This window comes from the organism of the source record quoted next, unplaced genomic scaffold (genome assembly GCF_019419815.1).
Source record: "Pyrus x bretschneideri cultivar Hongxiangsu unplaced genomic scaffold, Pyrus_bretschneideri_v1 Contig9, whole genome shotgun sequence".
Classification (NCBI taxonomy): domain Eukaryota; kingdom Viridiplantae; phylum Streptophyta; class Magnoliopsida; order Rosales; family Rosaceae; genus Pyrus; species Pyrus x bretschneideri.
In genome coordinates this window covers 8,258,509-8,286,063 of record NW_025999831.1, presented here as the reverse complement: position 1 = coordinate 8,286,063, position 27,555 = coordinate 8,258,509, and the positions used below count along the sequence as shown (strand labels likewise).

At 37.9% G+C, this 27,555-nt stretch overlaps 1 pseudogene; it reads right to left on the bottom strand.

The window, feature by feature from the left end:
- Positions 1-6,292: 6,292 nt before the first annotated feature.
- LOC125473527 lies at positions 6,293-26,327 on the bottom strand (annotated as a pseudogene).
- Between the last annotated feature and the right edge of the window lie 1,228 nt (positions 26,328-27,555).

The following is a 27,555-nucleotide window of genomic DNA, read 5'->3' as shown; positions in this document are numbered from 1 at the left end:
TACGTACTCATATTTCACACCCTTGAGCTTTAGAGCCCATATCACTCTGCAAACACACAGGCTTGGCCAAAATTCTAGTAGCTTCACTTGCTCCATTATTCCTGTGATCAGGCGATTAATGCGACAAAAGAGCATATAAGCACAAGCACTCTTCAATCTGGTGATTTTCTTACCTCCCTTTCTAGGGTTCTAGGGTTCTCACTTCTCACAAATATATATTACGAGACTTTTTAGTTTTTCCAAAGATTGAGTTTAATTTGAGTTTTCCCCCAATTTCTCCCCCTGTTTCTGGTAATGTGAATTTTTATTCTAACTTTTGTATGTGGTAGAATATTATCTAATATGTTTTGTTTGACTGAAATGGAGTCTGCTGCTGTTGGGAATCATGAAGGATATTTGATGGGATTTTGGGTTGGTCTTTACTTAGGTTTAGGGAAAATAATTCAGCTTAAGCTATCTTGAATTGTTAATTAGCAATAAGTGTGTCATTAAAGTTATTGCATATGCACATACAGCTCCTGCTCCTTATTAATCAATATAATTTGTTTTTGGAAAACGAAGTTAAATCTGGATGGGTGGTAGGTAGGAAATAATTCTGAGAATTTTTTGGTGAAAGTTAATTTATGTTTTGACTTATTTCATGAATAAATTTGTTGGTGAAGGTGATAGATTTCTTAAAAATTAGCATCATATGGGAAAAAGGGTATTGAATTTGTTTAGATTATCGGTCGCGTGTCTGTGATGCAAATATATCTTAATTGTAAATGTGAAATTATAACATGAAAAATGTTACAACTTCCAAATCCCAAAATTTTGATGTCAAGTGGGTAAAGGGATCAGATCACCAAACGTTAGATAGGAAGGATTAGAAGTGCATTATGTGAGCGTTACAAAGATTTGTAAGATGGATTTAAACACATTGCATGCAAGGATTGACAAATCACTCTCACATTGCTTTCTAATGCTCATTTATCCTCTATCAATTTTAGAAATAGTGCCCAAGTCTTGGTTTCATTTCATAAATAGTGTTTCCTTATAGGTCCAGTTTCATAAATAATGTCTAGTTATTGGTCTAGTTTCTTAAATAGTGTATAGTCTAATTTCATAAATAGTTTTCACCTATTGGTTTAGTTTTAAAAATAGTGTCTAATTCTTGGTTTCGTTTCTTAAATAGTATCCACTTATGGATCTAGTTTCATAAATAGTGTCTATTACAGCAAAATAACAAACATTATTTCTGAAACTGAACCAAAATAACCCACACTATTGTTGGAACTACAGCAAAATTACCCACACCATTTCTTAAAACTGAGCCAATATAACTCACACTATTTAGGGAATAGAACAATATAAAAACTATTTATGAAATAACAACAAAATAACCCACATTATTTTTAGAACTATAGCAAAATAACCCACATTATTTTAAAAACTGAACCAAAATAACCCACACTATTTTTAGAAAGGAACAAAATAAAGACTATTTCAAGAAATACAACAATATAACATACACGATTTGCAAAATTGAACCAAAAATAATGCACACTATTTCTAGAACTACCGCAAAATTACACATAATTTATGACTGAACTAAAATAACTAACACTATTTCTGAAAGAGAAGAAAACACAGTTAACAAACCAGTTTTTTTTTTTTAATTTTTTTTTTAAGAGTAGTGCAAAATACACTATTTCTAGACTTGAACTAGTTCTTGATTTGAAGAAAAAAAAAACTAGTAGTAATCATAGTGCATTAAAAACAAAATCCATCGTTTTACAGTTTTCTTATAGAAACATTGCTCAGTTTATGGATCACAAACATGCAAACATAATTTGAAAGTAAGAAATAACAAGGAAATGAGATTAGTACCTCTATTTTACAGTTTTGCTAAATTCTCTATTTCTTCTACGGATTGGTTCTTGGTTGTCTGCAAATGTATCTTTTTGAAACGGGAATGGAAGTTGAAATTGAATTTTATTTTTAATTTTCTGGTGTTGTTGCTTGTTTGAAAGAGGATTTGTGTTTGCGAAATAAGAAGTGGGTAGATGACCATGGAAGTTATCGTGTCAGTGGGTTGTTTTTTGTATTAATGGCAGTTGGTGAGAGGACGTTGGTAGAATGGTAAATACTGTGAAGTTAGTAACAGGCTTGGATTAAGTTCCATTAGGGGCAAGCAAGGAAAAAAATATTTATTACGTGTTGGACTTTTAATTCAACCTATTTCTTTTATTCAGCCTATGTCCTTATGGTTAAATTTTAGGCCATTTTGGTTAAAGAATAGTTTAAGATAGTTTTTAGTTAAATTAAAATTAGCCTAATCCCTGTTCATTAAAACTCTTTTTTTTTTTTTTTACTCGAAGAATAGAGAAATATTAAATTTTTAGTACGATTTTGATGCATTTTTGGTTCATTTGTTTCAGGTTGTTGCTAGGACATAACAAGGCTACTTGTAAAGCTGCAATACAAGACAATTAATTCGTTATTGTCTATCATAGTTTAATGGGATAGTACTATTATGTAATTTTAATTTGATGGCAGTTTACATAACTAGTTGTCTATAAAAAGATAAATTTAATCGGAAAACTATCCTATAGTGGATGGTTGAGTAATTTAGTGGAAAAAAAATAATTAAGAAAGTGAGTAGGACGACAGTAGCAATAACGGTAGAAGAAATATAATTTGATGTATGAAATATTGATAACCCCATGCCTAATTGCACATGCAATTGCAAGACAATAAGACAAATTAAGCAAATGATAAAAATTCTAAACGGGCTGGGTTGACGAAAGTAGTGTTCAGTCAGGGGCATGGATTGGAAAAATAAAATATTTTGCATGCTGGGCTTGCTTCCAGCTTGTGGGCTCTTTAGTTAGGTTTGTTTTTTTATAGTTTTTGTCCTTTTTCATTAAAATTCATGTCATTTTTATTAAATAAAGTTATTATGTGGTTTTTGGTTAAACTGAAGTTAGCCCAAGCCCTTTTCATTAATGCTTCCTAAAATATTCAACAGTTAAAGGCATCAAGGCTCAAACATGCAATTTCTCCTCATAGTCTAGACTACTCAGTAGTATGAGAAATGAATGGTTAATATTAAAGTATGACTGCTAGAAAGTCTACACTATTAAAGACTTAACCCCGAGCACTTAGCCTCTAACTTGGGAACGTTTATCTGCCCTTTCCCAATTATTTCTTCTCAACCCCACTCATTCCCTCCCCTCTCTTAAGCTTTTCCAATATTCCTCCTTAATGTCTAGTTTCTTTGAGCTTGTTTGAGATTTGGGCTTTTATGCCTCTTTCTTCCTCCATTGCTTCTCCCTATTATCAGTCCTTTACTGCCGACCTTTTGCTACTCGGCATATCGCGTCTCCTATAGGTGGCTCACTTTGCTATTGAGTAGTTGTTAAAGTGCTTTTACCACTATTTGGTAGGATTAGGGGAGCACTTTTTACGTGGGTGGCTCGCTCACCCCCATTTTCCATTCATCTAGCTTGTTCATGGGTTCTTCCTTTTGTTGTCATTGCGGATTGAGATAGTGGTGGAGCTTTGTGGTGGAGGCAGCAATCTTCCAAATCTAGGTTTTTGTTATTGTGAGCTTGCTCTTTTTGGGCCATAGATTGTATTTCCTTTTAGATTATGTTTGTTTATGGATTGTCTTAGCGCTTTCTATTTTATGTAATAGTTTATTTAATTCATGAAAGTTTCTAGTTTGACCACAAAAAAAGAAATAGACGTGGCTAAAAATTCTTTATTTTTTTTAGCAAATGATATTAACTACACTAAGGGAGTGAGGGAGTTGGCTAAGCCTCACAATGGACGGTTATAATGTGGTTTAAATTTACCTTTGGTAAGAATCGAACTTAAGACTTTTCACTTACAAATGAAGAGAAATACTACTGGACCGTAGTACTAAGTGGTGATGTGGCTACAAATTATACTTAGGTAAATGTACAAAAAAATTCAACACACTGTTTTTTCTCCTTATGTCATTTTTTAGGTAGATTGGGGAGAGTTTAAACTTGAAACACAGGGGTTGAAAATGAAGGTCATAACCGCTAGAACAATCCACCACTTGAACCTCATACTTATTAGATTAAGATTGCATTCAGATCTTTCTATTCAAAGCCTCGAGATCCCAAAATTATGGCGTTCAATAGAATCATGCGGCTAGGAACGCAAAATCTTTCCATCTTCCCTTCTAAATCCAAACCCCCGGATAGAGGTCTCTCTCCTTTCATCTTCTCCCTCCCACTGGTTTCAGTTTTATTCCCTACCTGCCTCATCCTGGTTTCATCACAAAAAATGAAGAAAAAAACTCATCTCTCTTTATCTTACACAAATCATTTTGTTGCTGGGAGTACTACTTTAACTTACGTCCTGCGCTTTAGAGCTAAGCCGAATGGTATAACTGATTCACTCAAACTTTTGTGGATGCATGAAGTGCACCTTGTGCCTCTACGTGATTCCGCTATGATAATTCTTTGCGGGCGTGCAAGTTAGTTAGAAGCACTTATTGCCCTAGCTTGCAACGGTTAGTATATCATGTACTGGGCGTAACTAAACTAGGATCAACGAGCTAATGCGTTACACAACCGATCCTCCACATTGTGAAAAACAGGTGCCAAGATGTTAACATTCAAGAGGTCAAAATCATTACCTCAGGCAATAGATCCAACACTGATGGCATCTATGTTCAATTGTCAAGAACCATCAAAATGGGAGATGAATGCGTCTCAATTGGCCCTAGCACCAAGGACTTGTGGATCGAGCACATATCATGTCGACCAAGTTATGGCATTAGGTCAAATTTTGTAGTTCCTGCACTGCATTTGCTTATCTATACGAAGTTTACATCACAGTATCCAATAAATATCCACTAATGTTGTAACACATGGAATATAGTTTTTGCTAATGCATATAAGGGTGTGCCAATTGCGGCATATGGAGTTTGCCCAAAGACTTGGAAAAGGAAGGAGTTCAAAATGTGACTGCCAAGGATGTGATTTTCAAGGGTGGGCAAGACAGTTTGAGGATCAAGTCTTGGGCGAGGCCAAGCCAAGGGTTTGTTCAAGGTGTCCAATTAATCTCATTACTACCCACACAACCTCAACTACCTTGGTCAAGTATATGTTTGATTCAATTAACGACTTTACTAGTTAACATCTATTTACACATTTTTGTCTATTGTGCTTCAATATATAGGTATCGGGTGTGAAAGTCAATAATGTATTGTTCCTGAACATTCAAGGACGATCAGTTACAGTGGTTGCAATAAAACTCAATTAAGGTGCATTAAACCCGTGCAGTAAAATGAGACTCAAGAACGTGATGTTGACTTGCAAGAAGCAAGTGGCATAGTCATATTGTAGTAATGCAATTGTAAAGACTTCTGCCCTTGTTCACCTTACTAGTTGTTTGTGATTATATTGAACAACAAAAAATTAGGCATCAAAAGGCGTTTTGCAGATGATCTAAACACTAACACGTTAGGCCAAATGTTAACAACCACTCAGTTCTATGCTTTGTCTAATTCATACAATCAAAATGAAAACAATAGTTGAAGGGAAAGGTATTTCCACATTCCACTTTTCTCCTCCTGCAATTTGTTCTCTTTTTCCCTAGACCTTCGATTGAATGAATCAAGGGAGATTCAATTAACAGAAACAAAAAGAGTGCAAGAGGAGAATACTGGAGTGTGAAAATTACTACCCACTAAAAAAACATTCTATAAGGGAGCCTACCCCTTTCAACCTCGCTCTCCCCGACTCTCTTGATCTTCTTTATAGTAACTGGTAACCGCCTTGAAAAATCAACGTTTTGCTAGTCTTCTATCTCCCTTTGCATCCCAGCACTTAAAGTTGAAGGACAAACAATTCAAACCTCCAACAGTGAAGAACCACTCTGCTTCCAGGAGGTATAAAAGCGAATAAGAGGGCACAAAAGAAAATAGAAATGAGCTGATAAAAAAAAGAAAAAAAAAACACATCATTAACAAAGGTTTGGTTACATAACCTATTTATTGGTAACAGCAGATTAACCTACAACTCTCCAAAGGGGAAAAACAAAAAGAATAATCTGAGCTCCATCATACCAACAGAGATAAAATGAACTGCTCGATGCTTAAGTATGACTGAAAAATGGCAATTCAACAGATATGATAGTGAATCAAATTTACCCTTATATTTGACTTCTAAGTTCTCCTATATTTACATGCAACATCCAAATTTAGTTCCTACCAATTTGATATTAGTCTTTAAAGGCAAGCAGCAAGAATGTTGCAGTAAATAGTCTCAGGTTATATTAGACTTCTCTTGGAACTTGAGTCAATGTCTGCCCATTTTCAAAATCCCTTGACATACTTAAGCCACTTTCTTTGAGCTTCAGTTTTTGCTTCTGATGCCTTTAAATTCCTGTAAAGATTCTTATGAAGTTTTACAAACGCACTTCTATACAACCATTTGTCAGTGTACATACCACGTTTCTTCATATAGTTAATGATCTCCATCACCCTCTCAAAGTAACAACCACGAATAAAGTTCATCAGGGAGTATCAATGTATTAAAAGCGTGAGGCGTGGGCGAGGCGTTTGAGGCGAAGCCCGGCCTAGGCGTGAGGCGAAGCCTCACGGGATTTAATTATATATATATTTTTTTATATATTATACATATAATTGTATAAAAATAATACTATGTAAAATAAACATCCATTCTCAATTTTTCATTTAAATCCACAGTCATTCAAAAGATAATATCGTCTAAATTCATCATTCAAAGGTAATATCATCCAAATTCATCATTCAAAAGGTAATACAAACAAAGAAAACAATCATTCGTCAAAATCCTCTTCGTGGAAATCAAAATACAAGCAAATATATCAATCAATCATCCAAATCCTCTTCATCTAATTCTAAATAAAAGGCATCATCCTCTTCATTGCCAACTCTAGATGACCTTGTAGGGTATGTCATCAATTCATCAAAAGATTCTTCCGAATCATACTCCACATTTCTTCGACTTAAGGATTCTTCATTACCCCATTTTCTTTTGTATGTAATAGGACCCCGAGGTTGAGTAAGCGCGCAAGGAGGAGGAAGAGTAGGCTCACGAAGAAGAGGAAGAGAAGACTCTCTAGGCTCTCGAATGTATACACCACCTTCATAAATCGGGGATGGCACATTCCTTACGGCCTCAACATTATACAATAACTCATCCTCAAGCCATGTAGGATCTTCCGGAAGAACATGATCTTCTATCTCCGTTATTCATTTATCATCGGAAGCAATTTCTTCCATAACAATAAGATCATACTTCTCCCTCATTTTCTTGCTTCTCTGTTGTAAAGCCAAATTATACTTGACATAGGCTAAAGAATTAAGCATTTTGTGTTCAAGCATATTCCATCTTTTTGTACCCAAGTCTAATTGTCTTAAGCAAAAATGACACTTAAGATACTAATAAATTAATAATATATTTACTTACCATTGAAAATATGCTCCAATTCCTCTCACATCCCGACGCACTACAAGTAAGGCTTAGAACTCGGACATCAAACTTCCTTAACTCGGGTGTTTTATGCCCAAAGCGCTCTCACCAAACCGCTAAAAAAAAACAATATTAGTAAGGTAAGTAATTTAAGGGCTAATCATAAAAAGATATTAACAATTGACTAATTAAATCTTGGTGTTCGCTTTTTCCTAGTTTGCATAGCCATAGAATCCGCAAATGGACCACGCTTATCATTATATAAATCCAATTGACAACCGGCCTCTTCACGTTCTTTCCTTTTCCCAAGCATCTTATCCATGCAAGCAAGCAACCCATTTCACACTTCATCAGCATCTGAGAAATTATCCTCATATTGAAATTGTGGGTTTAAGTAATAGCCTGCCGCATGTAGTGGTTGATGAAGTTGATCATCCCATCTACGATCTATCTTTCTCCAAATAGGCATATATTTTTTTCTCCACTTTGTTAAGATTGCTTGCAATTTTCTCTTTTGCAGCATCCATTAACTCATATATAAAACCCATGGGAGGTCTCTCCTCTGAATCAACCTCTCTCAAAACACAAACAAGAGGAAGAACACCCTTAATGCAATAGGAAACTCAACCCTAAAACTTACGATCATGTAACACATGATGCTTAGCCAACTTTGCTTCACGGGATTTTGCATAGGTACTTTCCGACCATTCTTGAGAGGCAAACAAAGCAACAAGATTTTGTTTTTACTTTTGTAAGCTTTGTAGTGTAAGGAAAGAAGTGGCAAATCTAATGACCACCGGACGAAGAATTTCCGAATTGTTGGTGTACTTTCTCATCAACGCTAGTACCCATTAATGCCCATATAGATACTTTGAAATACACCTAGCACGTTTGAGTGTCATCAAACCATGCCATCTTAGAAATATCTTCTAGCATCAAATCAATGCAATGAGCCATACATGGAGTCCACCACACATTCTCTTTCCTCTCCATAAGTTTTACCCCAGCATTCTTGTAGTTCGAAGCATTGTTGGATATAATTTGAACCACATTCTCCTTCCCAATTTTTTGAATAACATCATCCAAATAGCCATACAACAAATCTCCATTTTTAATAGAGGCCGATGCATCAATCGATTTCAAGAACCAAGTACCTTGCAGGCTATTGATAAGAAAGTTGATTAAACACCTACTTTTGCCATCCAACATAATAGTGCATCCATATCTCTTCCATGCCTTTTGATGTTCTTTCGTCATAGTTTGTACATCCTCAACTTCTTCTTTGAGCATCCAAGTTCTATATCCATGGCTTGTAAGAGCATTAAAGCCAGGACCAAAATTGGATACCGATTTCATTGCTTTAACATAATGTTCATTGTTTGCCGCATTGAATGAAATGACACTAGTGTAAAACCATTGTGCAAGTGCTCATGATGCTTGTCTTCTTTCCTCTTTTTGGAAAGGTGTATTCAATGTGGCTTGACGAGCTTATCAAGTGGTCCCCTAGACCTAGGTGGTAGAAAAGAACCAATTTGTTGTGAATGTGTGGCACTCACACTCCCACTTCCACTACTTACATATGATGTCCTTGTTGTGCTTATATCGAGACTTTCATTTTCTTCTCCACCACCACGACACAACTCATGGCTAGCTTTTCTCTTTTCTTTAATTCTCCTAACATTAGCAAAGCATTCTTCCTTCACATTGGGTGGGACTTTTTTACAATTTATCATTCCTCCCAACTTACACCACCCAAGTGATGTTTGAATCTAGAAATTGAACCCGTGTATTTGTGGTTACAAAAAACACAATAGAAGTGCTTGGTGACAAGATCCAAATCTTTTGTCCATTGCCAAGAAAAATCTTTCTTAGAAGAAGCCATATTCTTCAATGCCCTAAACAATAAACATTCGATGCTTGCATACAGTTAATGAACCAACAATTTATTAATTTATATACCAACATTTCCCAAAACTGCACACAAACGGTTAATAAGTGATGCAAACTAAATAAGCACACAAATTAAACCCTATTTGTGACAATTGTAGTAATGATGTAAGTAGGGATCGTTCTGACCAGGGATTAACTAGGGGTGCTAAACACTTTAAACTGACTCAAATAAATAAAACTAACCTTTAAAACACTTAACTCACTTAACAAAAACTCAAAACAAATCCACAAGACTCCAAATACTTAAAAACACAAAATAAGATAGATTGTAATGACTAAGACTTAACAAAATATGGGGGGATTGTGTTTGGACGAAATTAAATTAAATGGACAGATTGTAAAGAAAATAGATTGTAAGACAAATTGTGATAGACCAATGGATGATGGAATAGCTAAGGGGTTCTTCTCCACACATGAAATATATGCAACGTAAATCAATTTCCAGTTATCAATTCAATAATTTATGAACCTCGACACTCCAAGTTAATTAGGTCCGCTTAAATTAACCTTCAGATTTCCCTAGAATCATTGAATTGGATGAATATGCATCGCAAACAAATTATTCCTAACAAGTTCTTTATATGAACAGCATGATAAAGATACAAGTTAGAATCATTACGTTCTTTGGAAATCATAAGCATCGACTTAGAATCATTACGTTCTTTGGAAATCATAAGCATCGACAAGGCATTTGTAACTATGAAAAGCATGATACTACATTCAAGATACTCTCTTATTTTCACACAGACTTTCTGATTACACACCCTACACTAAGTATATGTGAGAAGATTGATGTAAATATGAAACTAAACACTCACATATGTTTATAACAAGGAAAGCACTTTTCTGGAATGTATATGAATAAGATCTCATGAAAGGAATGCTACCAATTAGATGCGAGAACCAGGGACACCATATGCTTACATCAATTCCAAACTCCACATTATTGAAAACATAATGATCAAGATTGAAGCATAAGGATTGTAACGGGGTAAGGGTGATTGGCTAACAATGAAAGGTAAGGATAACAAACGTTCTTTAAGCAATAGCAAGCAAAGTAATGAAATTTGACACTTAGAATCACTTATGATTGCAGAAACTCACTTAGACATAGAAGGGGAAAATTCACACAACTCTTAGGGCCATATTCAACATTTTGGACCCTTTCTTCAACTACCACAAACATGTGAGCTTATTTTCACTTATTTCATCCTCTTTTTCTTTCTTTTCACAACTTTTTCTTTTTCCATGATTTTTTTTTTCATGCCTTATTTCTTTTCGTGGCATATCAACACACACACACAAATTCCCCCACACTTGTTGTTTTACATATTCGAAAGGATTCCCTCTAAGTCATGCTTACTATGCTTCAAGAACAAGGGTATGGGTGGTCCTAATCTAGGCTAGGTGGGGATGATATGGGTAAACAAAGAACAAAGGCTAACAATGGCTCAATGGGGGTTATGACCTACAATATATATATATATATAGTGCATGGGTTGGCTGTTTGGTTGATGGCTTCACTACACACTTCATCTTGATATATATTATCCAATCATGCTTTGAATGGAATGGATGCAAGTTCTAGCATTTGGAACTAAATGATGAAATGCTTCTAATTAGCAACCAAGCAAGAATAATGAGATCATGCAACGAGTTTGAAAACAAGAATCACAGATTAATACTCTCCAAAGAATGTTTAAAGCTCAAGTCTCTTAGGGTTGTAATGTTATTCTAAGTTCCTTCCTTCAAGCATATTACAAAAACTTCTTTTTTTTTTTTTTCTTTGGGATTAAACATGAATTCATAAACAACTATAACCAAGTATAAACCAAGAATATATCAAACTTCCATCCATGTTTATAACTCTCTTTCACAGCCATGCACATAAAAATCAAATCCTCATCACTGTGTTGGAAGGTGACCTACGACACAAACAAACACACAAAAATAACTCTTTTTGGGTTTTTCAAAACAATTTTTCAAATTTTTATGGTATTTTCGGGTTTTTAAGTCAACACACTCTAAAACACTCTAAAATAGCTTAAAAACACTTAAAACAGCAAGGAACAACATTGGAAGTTATGGGTGATAAAATCCCACGAATTTGCATCAACATACTTAGTTACACCCACACACTTCAATCAAACATTGTCCTCAATGTTTTAAGCCTAAAATCACACCAAACAAAAGTAAACACATAAACAGCAACTAAACATACTAAACATGGCAGAATGTAAATAACAAAGAGAAGAGTTTAGGGACGCAAATCTGGTTATAGAGTGTAAATTCCATCTTCTCCTTGGTGATTGCACACATGGCAGGCAAGCACGAGGTGGAGGTGATGACCTGTTTCTTTGTTCAATCTTTCCAATTCGTATTGAAGAGGGTTAAAGGATAACTCAGCATATGCAGTTGTTGCGTTTGCTGACGATCCACAAGATTGATGTTTCCTTGTCACTCGTCTTAGCTGTTCTCTAAGCAGATGTGGTCCCTTCTCTGGAAGTGTATCAACCGTTGAAGATGACTACTCAAGAGCAACGCTAGGTAAGCAACCAGGGAATAGATTCCAGGTAGTCGGTTCCAGATCGGAAGACTGACTCCAAGTGCCGGCTGATTGCTCTCTTTCTCTTTGCCATGCGAGTAAGAACAAGGACAAAGGAAAAGACAGGGACAGAGCATGATATGAGATACCTTTGCTTTTGCCCTTGATGATATGAGATACTTTTGCTTTTGAAGAAGCAGCGAATGAATCAGCACATATATTTGTTGCGCTTGTCTCCACATGCTTCGATCTACCTTTTCCTCCTGCCTCATCTATACTCCAGGCATCTGGTATCTTCTTTGGGGGTACATCACTGGTTGAAGATGAGTACTTGAGAGTAGGGCTGGATAAGCAATCAAGGAAGGGATTCCAGGCAGTTGGCTCTAAACGGAAAGCTTGATTCCAAGTGTCGACTGATCTCTCTCTCTCTCTTTGTCTTTCAGGGAAGAACAAGAACAAAGGAAAGGATGAGGGAAATGCATGCTATGAGATACTCTTGCTTTCGACCCTAATGATATGGGATACGTTTGCTCTCGAAGACTTGGTTGAATAGGTGTTCTCAAGGGAAGAAGAAAACTGAGCATGTTGAGAAGTTTGGTTGCAGCTACATTCTCGGCCAAGAAGAAAAGTCATGCGTTTTTTGATGTATGCCTTGCCATGAATGTTGACGTATATAGGAATTTTAATGGCAAGTAGTAGTGCGGATGCGGCTTTGTCACCCACGCTTGTCGGCAAAAGTGTGGTAGTTGGGATAATGACCTCCACGCGTTTTCAACTTTGTCAGAGATCTTTTGACAAAGTTGCACGCATTATCTGAAAAGCCAAGATTGTGTCTGAAGAGTGTTGACGAACTTTACGCAGGAAAATTCGACTTTTAAGATTTGAAGAGTGGTGTCTCTTCAATTTTTTTGAATCGGTGGTTGTGTCGCCTCTCCTTTTATAGAGGTATCGATCACCTCTAACATGCACACTTTGAAGATTGCCCATTCGTGAAAATCGTCTCCGGCCCTTTGAGATTTTACTTCATCCAACCCTTCTCTTTTAACATCTTTGAAAATGGCTAACCCATCTAACATTTACTTAGATTTGAGTCTCGGCAGTGATACGGGTACGCTGCGTCAGGGTAATGTATGGTACCCGTCTTTCTTATCTTCTAATGGCCCTCTTACAGGTGAAGACTCCGTGATGACGGATGCAACAACAACTACGATAGTAGCTAGGAACCTCCTCAGTCCTAAAGATAGTAGGCTGCTTTCAGGACGGTCCGATGAGTTGGCCGTTCAAGAGTCCCTAGCTCTCAGTGTTCAGTGTGCGGGCTCTGTGTCCAACATGGGCCAACGCCTACTTGCTCGATCCCGTCAAGTTGAATCATTGATGGCGGAGGTGGAAAATCTTAAGCAAGAGATCAAACAGCTTAAGCGCGAGAATAGAGGTTTGCACGTGCTTGCAAATAATTATTCGACGAGCATGAAGAGGAAGCTTGATCAGCTGCAAGAATCTGAAGGTCGAATTCAAAGTGACCGTCAAAAGCTTGCGGCTTTCTTCCAGAGGCACCTTTTTCCTTCGTCATCTAGCGTTCCACCAAGTATTGAGGCCTCGAATGATCTATCTTCGATGCCTCCCACTCCTGGAGTTTTGCCAAGTAGTGGGGCTTCACGTGAACAACCTTTGTGAACCATCTTTTTTTTTTTTTTTTTTTTTTTGAATCCACTTGTAATTTCTCGGAGATCAATGGACATGCTTTATTTTATTCAGTGTATTGGGTTGCCTCCCAAGTAGCGTTTTCTTTTACGTCTTGCAGCCGGACGATGCCACATAATTCAACCTTCATGGGAACCCACGGCATAGTGGGTTGTCTCCTCCACATTATGTTCCACAAAGCTCTCGTAGTAAGGCTTCAATCGATGCCCATTCACCTTGAACTCTTGACCTGTTTTGAAACTATGAACTTGGACTGCACCATGAGGAAAAACATTAGTAATAACAAAGGGTCCAATCCAACGTGAACGTAACTTACTCGGAAATAGACGAAGACGAGAATTAAACAACAACACTTTCTGTCCAACAGAGAATGACTTGGTGCGAATCATCTTATCATGAAAGGCCTTTGTCTTTTCCTTGTAAATGCGGGCATTCTCATAAGCTTCATTCCGTATTTCCTCAAGTTCATTCAATTGAAGCTTACGATGAATTCCCGCCTCATCTACATCCATGTCGAACTTCCTCACGGCCCAATTAGCCTTGTGCTCCAACTCCACAGGTAAGTGACATGGTTTGCCATAAACAAGCCGAAATGGGGACATTCCTATGGGTGTTTTGTAGGCGGTCCTATACGCCCACAATGCATCCTCTAACCTCAAGCTCCAATCTTTTCTTGTTGGCCCAACCGTCTTCTCAAGAATCTGTTTTATCTCCCGATTCGACACCTCAGCTTGCCCGCTTGTTTGAGGATGATAGGGTGTCGAAACCCTATGTGTAACGTTGTACTTCTTGAGCAGTGCCTCGATCGTGCGATTACAAAAATGTGAACCTCTATCACTTATAAGGACTCGAGGCATTCCAAACCTAGCAAAAATGTTAGACTTCACAAAATATGCAACCACTTTGGAATCGTTAGTCCGGGTGGCTTTTGCTTCCACCCATTTGGAAACATAATCCACCGCCAACAAGATATAGAGAAAACCATGTGATGAAGGAAAAGGACCCATAAAATCAATTCCCCACACATCAAATATTTCAACAAAAAGTATGGGGTTTTGTGGCATTTGATCCTTAACACTTATATTACCCATTCGTTGACAACGATCACATGTAAGGCAAAATGTCCTAGCATCCCTAAAAATGGTTGGCCAATAAAACCCACATTCTAAGACTTTCAGGGCAGTGCGTTGGGTGCCAAAATGTCCCCCACATGCATATGAATGGCAGAATGTTAAAATAGATTGAAACTCAGATTCATTCACACAACGTCTTACAATCTGATCGGGACAAAATTTCCAAAGGTATGGGTCATCCCAAACATAAAACCTAGCATCCTTTTTAAGCTTATCACGTTGATTCCTATTAAGTGTGCTAGGGGTATGTTTAGACACTAAAAAGTTCACCAAATCTGCATACCAAGGCTCACTTACTTGGATAGACATTAATTGCTCATCGAGGAAGGTTTCAGAAATTGGCGATGCTTCCTCATGCACCATTAGATTTAGGTGGTTAGCCACCACATTCTCCACGCCCTTCTTATCCCGAATCTCAATGTCAAACTCTTGTAGAAGCAACATCCATCGAATTAGTCTAGGCTTGGCCTCCTTTTTCGTGAGCAAATACTTGAGAGCTGCATGATCAGTAAAAATAATAACTTTAGTACCAAGTAAGTAGGATCGGAACTTATCTAATGCAAATACCATAGCAAGTAATTCTTTTTCAGTGGTTGAGTAATTTAATTGAGCATCATTTAGTGTCCTAGATGCATAATAAATAACATGAGGTTGTTTGTTCTTTCGCTGCCCCAAAACAGCACCAATTGCATAGTCCGAAGCATCGCACATCAACTCGAATGGAAGGCTCCAATCTGGAGGTGTGATAATGGGAGCCGAAGTGAGAGCCTCTTTTAAGTGCTTGAATGCCGTGGAGCATGCATCATCAAACTCGAAAACCACCTCTTTTTGAAGCAATCGGCATAGTGGTTGCGCAATCTTGGAGAAATCCTTTATGAAACGCATATAAAAACCTACGTGACCAAGAAACGAACGAACCTCTCTAACCGAAGTTGGAGAGGGTAAGTGACGAACAAGGTCTACCTTAGATTTATCCACTTCAATGCCTTTTTCAGAAATAATATGTCCTAGAACAATACCTTGCTTAACCATGAAGTGACATTTTTCCCAATTAAGCACAAGATTCGTTTCAACACAACGTCTCAAAATTAAGGTCAGATTATTCAAGCAATGATCGAATGAATTACCAAACACGCTAAAGTCATCCATAAATATCTCAATAATTTTCTCCACATAATCAGAAAATATACTCACCATGCATCGTTGAAATGTCGCAGGGGCATTACACAAACCAAAGGGCATGCGCCTATATGTAAAGGTGCCGAAGGGGCACGTGAAGGTTGTCTTCTCTTGGTCCTCCGGAGCTATCACAATTTGGTTATATCCGGAATATCCATCAAGAAAGCAATAAAATTTATAACCGGCTAACCTTTCTAGCATTTGGTCAAGGAATGGCAATGGAAAGTGATCCTTCCTTGTCATGGCATTTAACTTCCTATAATCAATACAAACACGCCAACCGGTCACAACACGAGTGGGTATAAGCTCTTGTTCTTCATTCTTCACCACCGTGACTCCGGACTTCTTTGGAACAACCTGCACGGGTGACACCCAACGACTATCAGAAATAGGATATATAACACCACAATCAAGCAATTTTATAACCTCCTTTTTCACTACTTCCAACATGGGTGGATTAAGGCGACGTTGAGCTTCACGAGATGGCTTGGTTCCCTCCTCCAAAAGGATGCGATGCATGCACGTGGTGGGACTAATGCCTTTGATATCCGCCAAGGTCCATCCAATGGCAGATTTGTGCTCCTTTAACACCCTTATCAACTTGTCTTCTTCTTGGGCCGTGAGTGAGCTTGATATAATGACGGGTAGTGTTTGATCTTCTCCCAAGAAAACATACTTCAAGTGACTAGGTAAAAGTTTTAACTCAAGTGTAAGTGGCTGCACAATTGATGGAAGTAACTTGTTAGTCAAAACCGAATCCAAAATTGAGAGTGGAGACTTACCAGAGTGTGAGGGCAATGACTCGAGGGCAGCAACCATTTCAATCACTTCACCACAAGCGGGCACGGCAATATGGTCAGATTGCATGCCGTGGGTTGCAAGAATTCCCCCACCCTCATTTCTTGCTCCTATGCCGTGCACTAAGGCTACCTCGAGTGCATCTTCGTTCATTTGATCCAAATGCACCTGTGCCAACGAATCCACAATGTCAATAGCAAAACAAAAATGGTCCTCAATTGGATATTTAATGGTTTCAGAAAGATTAAAATTAATAATGTCCCCATCAAACTCCATGGTTAATGTTCCCGTAAACACGTCTATCTTTGTTCTCGCTGTTTTCATGAATGGACGGCCTAGCAAGATTGGCAATGATGGAGCATGGCTTGAATCCTCCATTTCTAAGACATAAAAATCTGCAGGAAAAATAAGATGATTGACCTGCACTAAAACATCCTCAAGGACTCCCTTGGGATAAGCGTTAGAACGATCGGCCAATTGAATTATAATGCCATCTTGTTTTAACTCACCAAGGTTCATAGATGCATAAATGGAATATGGCATGACATTAATAGAAGCACCTAAATCTAACATGCATTGTTCAAATCTAGTGTTTCCAATTATGCATGGAATAGTAAAGCTCCCTGGATCCTTACACTTTGGAGGTAACTTTCGTTGCAAAACTGCGGATACATTTTCACTTACTTTCACAACTTCTTTGTTTGAAATTCTTTTCCTATTTGTGCATAACTCTTTTAAAAACTTTGCATACCTGGGCACTTGCTTAATGGCATCAAGTAAAGGAATGTTTACTTGGACTTTTCGAAAGGTATCCAAAATGTCCTTTTCGCTTTCTTCCTTCTTCGATTGTGCAAATCTGCGAGGGAAAGGAACATTGGGCAGATTAGTGTTTGAAATCACAACATTTGGGACAACATTACCTGAGATGGACGGATGGGAAGGCTTAGATGGTTGCGGCTTGGGTGGTGCTACACTTGCCGTGGGGTAGGATTGCTCATCTTCTTCAATTTGTATCTTCTCATCTTCCTTGTTTTGGGCAGATTCATGTGCTTTGCTTCCCACTTCTTTTCCACTTCTTAGGGTGATAGCTTTTGCAGATTCGAAACCACCCTTTGGATTGACCACCGTAGTGCTTGGTAACTTACCATTTTCACGAAATTGTCCCAAAAATTCGGCCATTTGTCCCATTTGCTTCTTTAGCTCATTAACCTCCTTTGCTTGGTTCTGCATTCCCTGTGCCATTGTGGTTAATAATTGATATGTTTTATCATCATTCATAGACGTACCTGAGTTGGTTTGGGATGATTGTGCTTGAGGAGGTGGTTGTGGTGCCATTGGCCTTGGAAAGAAACCCGGGGTTTGTCGGAATCCACTTTGTTGGGCAGGTTGTTGTGCATCTCTCCATCTGAAATTTGGGTGGTCACGCCATCCTTGATTGTAAGTATTGGAGAAAGGATCACCCCTTGGTTGGTTTTGATTCCCATAACCCACGGCATTGGCAGATTCCCACCCTCCATTCTCAATTAATTGAGGGCATTGATCAGATTGGTGTCCTTGAATGGAGCATACACCACAGATTGTAGCTCCTTGTGCTTTGGGGCCTTCAACAAACTGCGACAATATAGACGTAAGGTTAGCCATTTGGGATTGTAACTCAGAAATAGAACTTACCTCATTTACATGATGTGGCCGTGGGGTGTCTCTCTGCCCAACACCTTCATATTGTTGTGCATTGAGTGCTCGATTAGCAATGAGAGTTTTGGCATCCCTGGGTGTCTTGTCCACTAGAGCTCCTCCCGCGGATGCATCCAACATTTGCCGTTCAAGTGGTAAAAGACCTTCGTAAAAATATTGAAGAAGTAGCTCCTCCTTCATTTGGTGTTGTGGACATGAAGCAACAAGAGTTTTAAAACGTTCATAATAAGTTGGAAAAGATTCACCTTGGCTTTGTTGAATTCCACTAATCTTCTTGCGAAGAAGAATGACTCGTGATGTCGGAAAGAACTTCTCTAAGAAGGCTCGCTTCATACTCTCCCATGATATGACAGTTCCAGGAGCCAACTCATACAACCAATCCTTGGCCTTCTCCAACAAAGAAAAAGGAAAAGCTTTCATCTTCAATATGTTGCTGTCCACATTCACCGGTGTCATACTTGAGCATACTACTTCGAACTCCTTTAAATGCTTATTGGGGTCCTCCATTGATAACCCATGGAACTTGGGTATATGATGTAGCAAACTGGACTTCAACTCAAACTCATCGGTCTTCTCAGGGGCTGCCCTAGGGTATTGGATGCAAAGAGGGGCTGCATTGGCCAAACCCGAGGCAAAAAGCTCCTTGATGGTTCGATTGTCCGCTGCCATGGTTGGTACTTCCTCTTCAAACCTTGCCGTGGCCTCCTCTTCAACCTCAACTTCTTGCTTTTCTACTTCAGGTTCGGGACTAGGAGGATTAGACTCTTGCAATTTCTTGTTCCTTCTCAAAGTCCTCTCGAAATCGCCGTCAAAGTCGGAGATATGCACACGAACAGGTTATGAGCTACGGGTCATCAACTAGTACCTACACACAAAAGCAAACAAGATAAGTAACCAACTTAATAGACTCGGCACAAGTAAGAAAATAAGTTGCCACACACGACAGAAAAACAAAACACATACACACGGTGCAAAAATTAAAACAAAACAAAAACCAAACAATTTAAACAAGACTCAAGACAAGGGATTAGCAACTTTGCTAATCCCCGGCAACGGCGCCAAAATTTGATGCAAACTAAATAAGCACACAAATTAAACCCTATTTGTGACAATTGTAGTAATGATGTAAGTAGGGATCGTTCTGACCGGGGATTAACTAGGGGTGCTAAACACTTTAAACTGACTCAAATAAATAAAACTAACCTTTAAAACACTTAACTCACTTAACAAAAACTCAAAACAAGTCCACAAGACTCCAAATACTTAAAAACACAAAATAAGATAGATTGTAATGACTAAGACTTAACAAAATATAGGGGGATTGTGTTTGGACGAAATTAAATTAAATGGACAGATTGTAAAGAAAACAGATTGTAAGACAAATTGTGATAGACCAATGGATGATGGAATAGCTAAGGGGTTCTTCTCCACACATGAAATATATGCAACGTAAATCAATTTCCAGTTATCAATTCAATAAGTTATGAACCTCGACACTCCAAGTTAATTAGGTCCGCTTAAATTAACCTTCAGATTTCCCTAGAATCATTGAATTGGATGAATATGCATCGCAAACAAATTATTCCTAACAAGTTCTTTATATGAACAGCATGATAAAGATACAAGTTAGAATCATTACGTTCTTTGGAAATCATAAGCATCGACAAGGCATTTGTAACTATGAAAAGCATGAAACTCTTGCCAGGAATCTACTTAACATGATCGTGACTAGCGACCTTCACTACTTGTGAATATAAATTCATAACGATTAGGTGAAACAAACTTATATCCTAGCACCAAATTCAAGCATGCAAATTAAGCGTGCACTCTCAATCAACATACAAGAATAAGTTCTAAATCAAACGGTTAAGCAAATTGTATTCACGACTTATGCAACGATAACTGGAAGTAATCAACTTATTTCACATATATAATCATGGTTTCGAATACACCCTTAGCCAAAACGAATTTAGCCAATCATTCTCAAGGCAAAACAACGATTACATGAATTAGACATTGAAATATAAGATAGAATACACCTAAAATTGTTCAACAACTCAGAATGAAGAGCCAAACAATTGTGTGAAACTGTCTCCTTTCCCTTGCTTGCGGCAGATTGGATAGTGATGGTTTCTGGGCTGTTTTGATGATGTAGAATGGGTTTTGGGGGGTGTAGAGGCACGGCAAGGGGTGTAGGTTGGGTGTGGATGAGTGTTTGATGGTTGGAAGATGGTGGAAAGGTATGTGGATGTGTGGAATGGAGTGAGGAATGGTTGGAGTGCTGCTGCCAGGATAGGGGAAAAATATGCTGCAAATGGAAGGGGAATGCACGGCTTTATATAGAAATGGGAGAGAATGGATGAATGATTAAGAGTGCATGTGGCTCATGGTTTATGGGAGAATATATGGCTCAATGATGATGGGAGTGACAGCTAGGGATTTAATGTTTAAAGAGGGAATATGGAAGAGAATGTGCTGCAATGATGAAGGGGGAAAGCTGGAAATGGAAGGGGAATGCACGGCACAAAAGGGAGAGCATGTGGCTACCAACTAGGGTGAATGATTGAAATGGGAAAGAATGTGGCTGAATGATTAAAGAGTGAATGGAAGAATGTCGGCTAGGGAGAGAATGTGGCTGATTATTTATGGGAGAATATGTATGATGGTGGCTGCAATATGAAAAGAATGACTAATTAATGCATGTAGGGTGTGGCTAGGTTGGAATAATGTGATGGTGGCTGAAATAATGAAGGGAATGAATGGAAAAACAGCTAGGGAGTGAATGATTAAAGGGTGAATGAAAGAATATGGAAGTGTGGCTGAATGATGAAGTGGGAAAGGTGTAATTGGAAGGGGAATGCACGGCAAAAGGGCTGGAATTGGTGGTGATGGAGGGGGAAGGCTTCGGCAATGGTGTTAGAGTGGGCTAGGCCCCTTTGTTTTGTGTCTTAAAGTGCATACAAGGCCTTCAATTTTGTCCAACACTTTGGCTCCAAGCATAAGCTATCCATCCTAAGCCCAAAAATGCTCCAAAAGGCTCCAAAATGCACTTCTTTGCTCCTTTAGCCCTTAGAACCTGAAAACATACGAAAATAACTTAAAAGACTTAAAGAACTAAGAAATAACAACGTAAATGCACAAGAACAAGCCAACTAAGTTGCCTAAATATGCTCCTATCAATAAGCGGTTTATGCAAGTAGTGAAGCAAAGTATTCAATTAAATAACATTATTGTGACAAACCCCAACCTATAAGTAATACGCAAAGGCTTGTCTGCAATTTGTATTTATGGTCAATATGTCAAAGACAAACCCCAACCTATAAGTTTATTGTGGCTTTAGTTTAAACTAAGGAGCTGGATATACTTTTCTATCTATTAACCTTTCTACACTTTCTAACCTACTAGCACATTCCACTATTATCTCCTTATCTACACTTTCTATTTTCTATTTAATACCAACTATTCAAACATTTCTACAAACAAGGCCACGCAGAGGCAGAGTTCTTCCCCAGAAAACTAAATCCCTAACTTTTTCAGAATTTTAGAAACCCTAACCTTTGGGATCTTGCTGACAGCACTGGGTTGACGGTGTTGGGGTGACGGCAGCGGGGTGATGGCGGCGTGGCGACGGTGCTGCTCCAAACAGCGACGTGGCGACCGGTGCTGCTTCAAGTGGTGGCTATGTTCTCTGTTCTAGGCTTCTGGTGCGTGGGAGAAGACATAAGAAGGTAAAAAAGGTAGAGGCAGACAAAGGCGATCAAAGGTATGGTATGAAAAGGATGTTTAAAACTGAAAATCCTTACCCAAACGATGTCGTTTTAGGTTTGGATGGTTTTTTTTTAATAAATAAATAAATAAAATAAAATAAAATAAACAGGGGCAGACAAGGCGTTTGGATGCCTTGAGGCGCACCTTCACCGCCTCGGCATCTCCAACGAAGCATTTCGCTTACTCCAGCAAAACAGAAGCATTTGCCTTACCGCCCAGCCTCAAGGACGCCCCAGGTGCGCCCCGATGCAAGTTCTTTAAAACATTGGCAAGTACTCATAGAGATCTGTGCTTACCACCAAATTCCCATTCTCAATATTCCTCTTAATGTCACCTCACAAGATTGTCATAGCACAAAACATTCCTAGAGAATAATACCCATATAACAGATAGGTAAACGTTTGCTCGGTGGGCTAAATTTTCATGTATTGCATTCTTCTGTACGTCTTTAAAGCATCATCAATCATTTTGGCCTTGCAAAAAAAGTTGATGGAATAATTGAATTGATAAATAGTAGATGGAATTTTGTTCTTCTCATCTCTTATTTCTTGAACCAAAGCGTTTGCAAGATCTGATTTACTTGTAGAGCTTGAAGCATTTGTAAACATGCCACTCAAATCCACTATTGATCGACACTTGGAGACAACCATCTCGTCAGATATATTTATAACCAAGCCAGCATTCCTTATTTGTTTAATCAATGCTTTTGCTTCCAGAAACTTTTTTTTTTTTTTTCTTGTAGTAAGCTATCAGGAGTGACATAAAGGCAGTAAGGCCCAAGGGAGCCCCAACTGCATGTAGGTCATCCCAAAAATCATAAGCGATTTCAAGCCAACCTAAATGAATGCAAGCATCAATCACATCAGAACATAAACCAGATCATATGTATGAACGTAATTCCTTCTGCATTTTCAATAGAAGTTTTGAAAGCTTGATGTGTTACGAATGTGACACACAAATTAAACCCTATTTGTGACAATTGTAGTAATGATGTAAGTAGGAATCGTTCTAACCGGGGATTAACTAGGGGTGCTAAACACTTTAAACTGACTCAAATAAATAAAACTAACCTTTAAAACACTTAACTCACTTAACAAAAACTCAACATAAGTCCACAAGACTCCAAATACTTAAAAACACAAAATAAGATAGATTGTAATGACTAAGACTAAACAAAATATGGGGGGATTGAGGTTTTGACGAAATTAAACTAAAATGCACAGATTGCAATTAAGGGCAGAATGTAAATATGAATGTGATGAAAATATGGATGAATGCTAGCTAGAAGGTTCTTCACCACACATGTTACACTTGCACACAAAACGATTTCTAATTGCTTTTCAATAACCCATGAATTCTCAACGCCCCAGATTAATCGTGAATTGCACTAATTAACCCTCAGATTTTCCTAACGTTATTGAATTGGATGATTGCATACGACAACCCAAAGCATTCCCCACAAGTTCCCTACATGAATTGCATAATAGAGATACAAGCAAGAATCATTAAGTTCTTTGAAAACCATAAGCATTGACGAAGCATTCGTTACTATGAATTGCATGAAACTTATGCCAAGAATTTACTTAACGCAATTGAGGTCATCAACTTTACTACTTGTGAATATAAGTTTGTAACGATTAGGAGAAACTTCCTTATATCTTAGCATTAGATTTACGCATGATAATTAAGCGTGCACTCTCGACCAACACACACAAATCAGTTTAATTCGAATAGATAAGTAAATTGAATTCACAAATTATGAAACGCAATTAGATGTAATCAAATCATATAGCAAGCATGATCATGGTTTCGAATTCCCCCCTAGCCAAGGGGGGTTTAGTTCCTCATACGTACAAGACAAAGATAAGTAAATTTAACCATTGAAATCAAGGAGAGGGAACACCTAAAAATTCCAACAACTCAAACTTGAATTGTATGAACGTTTAGGCCTCTTCTCCTCCTCTTTGTTGTGGCACAAGGTCTAAGGAAAGGTTTTGGGGTGGTGTTTGTATGTGGAATGGAGTGGGGAATGGTTGGAGTGGTGTTTTGGAGGGATGAGGAGTGGTTGGAGTTGGAAGGGGCATGCACGGCTTTGAAAGGGAAGTGCTGGAATGCAAGGTTATGCACGGCAAAGGCCTCTTTCTTTGGTGTGAAGTGTCTATGGTTTTTATAGGGAGAGAATGGATGGGAGAGCATGTGAATGACAGTTAGGAGGGAATGATTAAAGAGGGAATGCATGTGGAAGTGTGGCTGATTGTTTTATGAAGGGGGAAAGCTGGAAATGGGATGGGAGTGCACGGCACACCAAGGATGTGCTGGAAATGAATGTGAAAGCCATGGCAAAGGATTGTTTGGGTGCATGTGGCTGAATTATTTGTTGGGAAAGCATGTGAGTGAATGATTAAAGATGCATGTGGATTAAAGAGGGAATATGGAAGAGAATGTGCTGCAATGATGAAGTGGGAAAGCTGGAAATGCAAGGGGAGGCCACGGCAAGGTGTGGATGGTGCTGGAATTGGTAGGTTATGCACGGGTTAGGATGGTTTTTGGGAAGAGAATGGGCTAGGCCCTTTGTTGTATGTCCTAAAGTGCATACAAGGCCTTCAATTTCATCCAACACTTTGGCTCCAAGCATAAGCTATCCATCCTTAGCCCAAAAGTGCTCCAAAAGGCTCCAAAATGCACTTCTTTGCTCCTTTAGCCCTTAGAACCTGAAAACATACGAAAATAACTTAAAAGACTTAAAGAACTAAGAAATAACAACGTAAATGCACAAGAACAAGCCAACTAAGTTGCCTAAATATGCTTCTATCAAAGCTCACAAGTATGTCCACCTTTTTTGTATCCATTTACGAGTTTGCCAGAGCCTTGTTGCTAAGGACAAGTTTCTATTACAATAAATAACAAGCTCATGTTTGCCCTCTACTTTTAGCACAAAGTCCTTCTGCAGTAGCTCGAGCAAAATTTGCATCTGCAACCTAGACTTGAGATTGTGAGATAAAATTAGAACATTGTAAGACTTATGAGAGTTGTTTCTGTCTCTTTGAATCGAAAAAGACTCATGGTAGTCACACATTTGTAATATTAGCTCAGTGGCTGCCTCAATGTCATTAAACTTGAAATGCAAGGTCAATAAACTGTCATAGAACTGCCAATAATGTTGTAAAAGCACACCTGAAACTTGACAATGTGATTTTTTTATACTTTTTAATCTCGTCTCTCTAACTATTCAACTCTTGAATCTGGGCAATAATGATAATAGAGTGTGCATCAGCAACAACTCCTATTTAATGCATCAATTCCAAAATCTGTTGGCCTTTGAAAGATAATTTGAACCTCACTCAAGCATCAAGGACAAGGTTGAAATCATTGTATCAAGTTGAATATGCTTTGCATGGTCACTCTTGTTTACACTCAAATGTTGGAAACGATGACAAATCTAAATTAAGAAATTAGATGCAAGGTATGTCCCAACCTTAGTCTTTACCACATGCAGAACCAATAAGCACAATGCATTCAAGGGCGACAAATTATCTTGCTCCAGTAATATTCTAAGAATCATCGTAGCAAACTTTGACATTTGACTTCGAGCTAAAGAGAGGGAGAGCTTTTGTAGGATATCAGAATACAGTAAGTCTGATTGGTCTTTCAAAACTTCTAAGACTACATCACATGCTTTTAGCAGCCAGTAAGGGTCAAATGAATAACACAGTTCAGTTATTAACTTAAGAACAATGAAAACCTTAGGAAAGCCATGCAACCTTTTAAAATCAATAAAGAAATCTCATGCTTCATTCACTTGATGTTCCTTCAAGGCTATTTGAAGCCTTTTCGACAGAACTGTAGGAGAAAAATCTTCCCAACATAGCCTTCAAACTGAGCACAAGAACAAAAATATTTGGTAGATGAAATTTGGTGCTACTCATAACACACATTTGATAGAACGGGCTTTGGAAATCTCCTATTCAAAACTGATTCCCTGTTATAAGTTGATATCAAGGTAGTCTTCTAGATAGTTAAGGCCACACAGAAACCCAATCAAAACCTCTTGATGAAACAATTTCGCCATAAATATATCATTATAACAAAGACAACACAGCTAGAAAATATAATCACCATGCGATGCCACTACAAAACTATGGCCTAGCTGAAAAATCATGCAATAGAAGCAGACTTATTTATGTAACCCATAAATGGAAAATAGAAATCAAAACCCTATCTTTAGTTGAGACGGTTGCTAGAGGATTCCCTCATTAACTTCTTCTGCCCTATATGTCCAACTAGTCAAATCTATAAACAGAACCTAACTGAATCAGAAGGCACAAGCGGTCTTCTACATAGGCAATAATATCTAACCCTAATACACACGCACACTTACAAACGTATAATCTAAAAACAAAGCTAGCCATGTAATCATGTTCTAAGAACAATACCAAAATGGGCATCGACTTACAGAAATATGTAAGGTTTTTTCAAAGTGTGAATTATAATAAACCATAGTTTTGAATATGTTATAGAAAACAAATGAACTTATATTAATATTAGACTTGTAGTAATTTAGTCATGATAAATTACATAGGATGGAAATAATAGAACTCAATCTTGTGAATTAGAGTTTACTAGCAAATAAGCCCGCACTTCGTTGCGGGTTTGAACCCGTAACCAAAATTCAACACACCCATCTCTAATTAATTCAAAAATCGATCAAAACAATTGAACCCAAATGGTGGAAATAAGTTTTTCGTTTTGCATCTATATTATATTGAATTTAGATTAAGAGCCTAGAAAATAAATTGTTCACATTCATCAGTTTGCATCTAAATTATACTAACTATATTAACAACCTATGTACGACAAAAATGATTCCCATGCTTTATTTCATATTATGTAAAATAGTGGCCAACGCTAGCATGTGCCCCTAGTAAATTCCCTCTATCTCACAAATTGCATGCAATAGGAAAACTCTGAATATTATACAAACCTTTCAATCTGTTTCATTAGCTCTTGATTTTTGTTTTGCAAATCATCAACCAAAGATGCTTTTGCCCAAGCAATCTAAATAGTTTTCTCCGCCTCTAGCAAAACAGCCTCTTTGGATTTAGTAAGCCGATCAAGTGCTCTGTTGTCGTCCTACACTTGGTTACCTAAAAAATCAAAATACATCCAGAAGTATTAAAAAAATTAACTCGTTATAATTATTAATTCATGTAAATAAATGATTCGATAGAACCATTAACAATATAAAAACCAAATACATATTGAACACTCTATACCTCATATTGCAGAACAAATGTATACATCTTGCAGC